General features: G+C 40.0%; 1 pseudogene; it reads left to right on the forward strand.

Moving 5' to 3' along the window:
- The first annotated feature begins 308 nt into the window (after window positions 1–308).
- Window positions 309–635, forward strand: LOC114208243 (HIG1 domain family member 2A pseudogene; annotated as a pseudogene).
- Window positions 636–6,373: the final 5,738 nt, after the last annotated feature.

Below are 6,373 nucleotides of genomic sequence, written 5' to 3' on the forward strand. Positions count from 1 at the left end.
TTATTTGAGAGAGAGAGAGTGAGAGCATGAGCAGGAGGGGAGAGGAGGGGAGAAGGGGGGAGGGAAGAAAAGGGGGAGGGGAGGGGAGGAGCAAAGGGAGAGGGAGAAGCAGGCTCCCCACTGAGCAGGGAGCCTGATGTGGGTTCCATCCCTAGGACCCTGGGATCATGGCCTGAGCCAAAGGCAGATGCTCAACTGACTGAGCCACCCAGGCACTCTGTTTTTATGGTCCTAATCTAAGGTGCAAATGCTATCAGGTCCAAGAGTCAAAAATCAACATGGAGAGATTTTCTCCCAAAGCAGTTGCCTGGAACATGGCGGCTCCTGGTCCCGTGACTCCCGGGGCACTCTTTGAACCAGCACAGCCCCCAGTCATTGAGGGCTTTAGCCCCAGTATCTACAGCACTCAAGAAAGCTTCAAGGAAAAATTTCTTCGCAAGACCCGCGAGAACCCAATGGTACCCATAGGCTGCCTGGGCACGGCGGCCGCCCTAACCTACGGCCTCTACTGCTTCTATCGGGGTCAGAGCCACCACTCTCAGCTCATGGTGCGCACCCGGATCGCTGCCCAGGGCTTCACGGTCGCAGCCATCTTGCTGGGTTTGGCTGCGTCTGCTATGAAGTCTCGATCCTGAGTCCAAGACCTGGCCTTGAAAGTTACACAGAGACCATTCCCAGCCCCAGGAGCAACCACCGGTCCCGCTACCTGACTTATTCCCACGACTCCCCTGACAAGCCCCTGTATCAGCGGGGGAGGAAGTGGCCAATTGTGTAACTGACATGTTTTTTCAGGAATCTCAGATTCGGTTCGGTTTGGGTGTTGCATAGTTCTATTTGTGCCCCACTTTCTTCACTTCCTACTTAATAAACTGATCCACTTGTAAAAAGAAAATCAACATGGAGTATGATATTAGAAATAAATAAATGGGGGCGCCTGGGTGGCTCAGTCATTAAGAGTCTGTCTTCAGCTCAGGTCATGGTCCCAGGGTCCTGGGATCAAGCCCTGCATCGGGCTCCCTGCTTGGCAGGAAGCCTGTTTCTCCCTCTCCCACTCCCCCTGCTTCTGTTCCCTCTCTCACTATTTCTCTATCTGTCAAATTAATAAATAAAATCTTTAAAAAAAAAAAAAGGAAGAAAGAAATGTAGTGACAGAAGTGAAAACTAGAGACTCGAGGAAGCCATTCAAAAAAATTTAGCCAGTGGCTATATCATGAGCAGTCAAATGGCATTTTTGGTCAGAAGTAGCAGCTTAAGTCACTCTCTCACTTCCATTAGCCCAGCAATATTTTTTGAATGTCAAATATATTGCTGTAATTATTTTTCATGTTTCTAAAAATATACCCATTTACCTTGTTTTTTTTTTATCACATTTGTCAATATGACGAACATAAGATCATTCCTACTGTTCTTCAGTACCCTGTAGACAAAAATGAGAAATACCACACCTTTGTTCTTCCCTATCTGTGACATCCTAAAACTCATTGTAAGTTTTACCGCCTTTTGTTTAGTGTCACAGTAATTTTTTGCTGTGCCTTATTTTCCTATTGCTATATAATTCCCTTGGGGGTAAACACCATATCTGGTCATGATGGTATCCCTAAGGCACCAATACCTTATACACAGTAGATATTAAATAAGAATGATGATGGCTTAAGGGCTGGTGCTGATGAGATGTTACAAATTTGGGGTGATGATTAGGACTTAGTAACTAGGTATCAACATTCATTTCATAGCTAATTAGTTAATGCATGTGGTAGGTACCAGGTTGGTACACTAAGTGGTAGGTACTGTGCTAGGTGTGGGAATATGAAGGCGAATACCAATAATAGTATATGCTTGTATAGTGCATACAATGTCTCAGGCACTGTTTTAGGCACTTTATATGTATTAACTTATTAAGTCCTCATAATAATATTATATGGTTATTTTAGAGATGAAGAAAATGAGAGGTTGAATAACTTGCCCAAGATTACAGTTAGTAAGGGGCAGAGCCAGGATTTAAACTGGATGGAGATATCTAATAGACTTTTGGAGAGATATTTGCCCCAAGAGAGTATGAAGCATATAGAGTAGGAAGAGGGCCTGTAACAATAGCCTAATGCCAACTCATAGAGGACTAGGTTCTTTAGCCCAATTTGAGTACTTTAAGGCAAGAATTGTACAATTAAGGCCTAAAAACACAAGAGCCTGCACTTTACAATACACTTTTCTCATCTCTAAAGAATCTGGTATCACATTAATAAAGTGATAGATAAAATTAAGAAGAAGAATGTTTGGAAGCAGAAAGGAGACCATACCAAAAATAGAAAATTAAACTTTCAGTAGTGATGAACATTTTCTCTTCAAGAGGCATATAAATCTTAAAAGTTAGGCCATGAATAGCATAGAAGTTGTAGCTATCTAACACAATGTGAGGGCGTTTTAGATGTATGGTATTCATTTTACAATAAAAACATAGATATTAATTAGGTTCCAGTTCCATTTCTGGCTCATAGCTGATACAAAAACTACCCCACCCCACTGCACTTTAAAATGCTGAGCTGGTGCTACATGTTTACTACGAACCATAATGAAAGTAAAAAGTTTGTGGGTAAAATAGATATTCAGAGAAACAGAGAGTCTCTTCCCACCAAAATCTAGCAGCAGAGCAGAAGCTAAAAACAAGCTGCAGTGTTTCCTAGAACCTATACCATAAAATTTGAGTCACCTGGGACCCAATTATTGAGAATTATGTTGGAAGCAGGGCTATTTTGGAAAAAAAAGGAATAAGGGCTAAAAGGTAACAATAAAATATTAGGGTTATACACCAATTATATCTCAATAAAGGTAGGAAAAATACTGGGAATTCCCAAAACAAAGCAAAATTACCTTCCATAATTGATATAACAGACATAGCTATCATATTATTCTCATTTCCTACTTCTCCTATAGCTTCTGCTAAGTGGGCATAACCAGCGGAGAACATTTGGTGCAAAGACAGCTAATCCATGGGCTTATCAGCAATGACCTGGTATCTGAGTAGAAGAGATGAGTTGGGCCAATCAGATTCCTCCCTCAGAAATCTGAACCAGGAAACTCTGGGGAAGTTTTCATTTAGCAATAAGAGCAAAAGCCAAACAGACATTTCAGCAGGTGCCATGAAATAGCAAAGTCTGAGTTCCTATTATGGGCCATGTGCAAGGTACAGTGTAAGGGAGCCAAGCAACAGAGACAAGAGGGTAGGGGCAACACACAAAAGGAATGTTTTGATGTGGCCAGAGAGAGGAGGAGATGGGGGTAGGCAAGAGCAGCTTTGGTTCATGACAACTCTTCTTTAGACCCAACTGTAATTCAGTTACTGTCCTTGGATTTTTCTGAAATCTCTGTGAAACCTAAGGTTCCTTGTAACTCAAAGTATCCTAAGCAAAATAATGCATCCTAAGGTTAGGACTTCTGACCAATCTTCTATACCTCATCTGTAAGAACTGGTACTCAGGATAAAAGCCTTTGATTAATCAAGAAGCAATTTGTTATAAAGGAAATTGGTTCACTGCTATTTCTGTAATCTTGGGTAATTCACTTATCTCCCAAGCCTCACTTTTCTCATCTATAAAAAAAGTAATACATTTTAGGCTTGTTACAAAATAACAATAATATGTATAGAGCACGTGGCCCCTAGGCACTCAAAACTTGGTTGTTGTCATCTTCATCAAGATAAAACCGAAGACTTGTTCAAAGCACTTCCACTCTCTTTATCTAATTCAATACACTCTACAGCCCTGATAAGGTGGGTAAAACAAGTTTTACTTTCTCCATTTTACAGATGGTTATTGAAGATCCATAACTCCCCAGGACCAAAGAGCTAGCAAGTAAAAACATGTAGACTTGAACACAGGGCTTATTAATTGCCACTCAATTTATATTTTTTACCAAATAGCCTCTCATTTCATCAAAGTCTGAAGAGTGCATTCATGGATTAGGAAAAAATTTACAACCAAAAAGTTGAGAAGCTGTGATGAAAAGGGTCCTGATTAACCCTCAGTTCAAGTGAAAAACCAAGTCCATTAAAATTCCGTTTTCCTGGGCATTCCTGATCTGAGATTTGACAGTTCTTTGAAACACCACAAAATCGACAAAATGCACACACCTATAGGTCCATGAGATAATGGAAACAGTGGTACTTTTCTAGGGTAGAAGAAGAGAAATTCATTATATGAGACAATCCCGGAAGAATGACATGAGAGACCAAGACCGATATAAGTAAATGTAGAAAAGGAGGGAGAAGGAGGTGGAGGAAGGGAGGGAATTATTTCTGGGACACCTAATTACTACAGAAACTCACCTCCTAATCCCCAGGGTAATTCACACTTTTATAGATCAGTATGTCAAATTACTTTTTCAGATCTTAATAAAATAATTCTGAAAGTTTCAGATTCAGATTATGAACAAATTTTACATTAGATGATATGGCATTTCTAAATAAAAGCTAGCTGCTAAATCTTTTTCAAAGTTTCTCTTTCATATAAAATAGAAAGGTTTTCATTGTAGTACACATTTACCTTCTGATGATTTTAATAACAAAAACTATTAAAACCACAGCCATGTCCTAGTATAGAAAACTCCACAGAGGCAAAACTTCTACTTCATGAGGATTCTGTTTGGCACCTGGAACATTATGAATACACAACACAAACTAAGTCCTACTCCCTGTTCATTCCTGTTGGCAGCCTTGATAGGACAATCCAGGTCAGATGAGATGAAGTACATAGGATTCTCATTTAACTGTTCTAGGGCCTCAGGTTCCTTGATGACATGACCTCTAAGGTCTCACCTATAACTAAATTTCTAAGCTCTATGAACTTTCTTTCTGAGTCACTCCTTCAAATCAAGTTTAATGAGACAATAGATAACTGAACTGCCTCTCTAGTCTAATCAATGTTCACTAGCTTTGCATGTCTTATGTGACTCCAAAGCCTAGAGTGATCACAGGCTCAGGGTTAAGAGTGTGTATTTTGGCATTTACTAGCTGTTTGGTCCTGGGAAAGTAACCTAATCAATCTCCCTGTGCTTTCATTTCCTCAACCATAAGATAGGATGATGCCTATGTCATAGTATTGTTGCAAGGATTAAATGAGTTAATGAGTTTAATACATATTAAATGAATGCTTAAAAGAATGCCTACAACATTTTAAGTTCTCAATAACTATTAGCTGCTTTTATTATCATCTTTCAACTATGTAACATTCCTTAACATATGCAAGCACAAAGCCTATGGAAATACCTGCCACCAGGAGAAAAGATGAAATTCAAATGTGCATAAAGATTAAGGACAGGAATGTATGAAACAACGCACTGCTTGCTACAGGCTGCATCTCTTCAACTGAGCTGTGATGAGCTTCATGTTGTTCCATGGTTGGCCTGCACTACCAGGCTCTGTTGGCAAATCCTCATCATAAGGAGACTGAATGGCAGAATGTGGGTGGAACTGGAAAAATCTATTCCTACCACTGGCCCTGCATTCTTTGCTATCTCTGTATTACAGCACATTGGGTATGATATACTGCTAACAGGTTCTAAGAGCTCTGGAGGTGGACTGAAAACAGAAAGAACTAAGGGCATAATGGAGGAAATGGCATTCAGGGTATCTTTCCATAGTCCACAGGGGAAGGTCTTAAGCAACTCTTTGAAGGCCATTGGGAAGAGGACTTGTGAGAAGTGAGCAGAAATTTCCAGATGGGAGGAAAGGGATGTGTGTGTCTCTGGGCATGAAGCTTGGGAAAGCCAAGTTGGAAGAAGGCCAACTGTGTTGCCAGGAAGAGGGAGGACTAAATAAGGTGTAGCAGCAGGTACATTCAGTGATGTCCAGGGAAGAGTTTTAGCCTATTTTACCAAGGTCCAGAGAAATAATCTCCAACTAGTGTATCTTGTTGTCCAGTTAGCTGCCTTTTACTATTATAGTTAGACTTTCTTTTCTTTTCTTAGAAAACCTCAAATGATTGCAATTTACACAGAATGTTTAAATAGGTCACAATAACCAAAGAATGTTTTTTTCCTTTCAAATAGACCCCTGAAACTCTAGATCCCAGAGAACTAGATGTTAATTCCCTCATTTTCCTGAAAAGACAGAATGGCAAATTCAACCCGCCCCACTCCCATCTCCCACCACTCTATTTAAGAACTCTTTAGTCTACTGTTCAGTAAAAGGAAGGTGGTTTTTCTCAGGAAGAAAACAAATTCTCCAGGTTTAAGAAAGCTGGCTAAGGATTTTTACAAAAGATTAGGGACTTTTCTAAGAACAAATTACTGACAAAAATCAGGGCATTTTATATCACCCTAGAGAGATTACCAAGGGGACTGTAGGGATTTTACAATAGAGAAAGATAGTAATATTTAA

The sequence above is a fragment of the Eumetopias jubatus genome, unplaced genomic scaffold (genome assembly GCF_037043125.1).
Source record: "Eumetopias jubatus isolate StellerSeaLion01/CBP00866 unplaced genomic scaffold, mEumJub1_p1.0 scaffold_2, whole genome shotgun sequence".
Taxonomy (NCBI): Eukaryota; Metazoa; Chordata; class Mammalia; order Carnivora; family Otariidae; genus Eumetopias; species Eumetopias jubatus.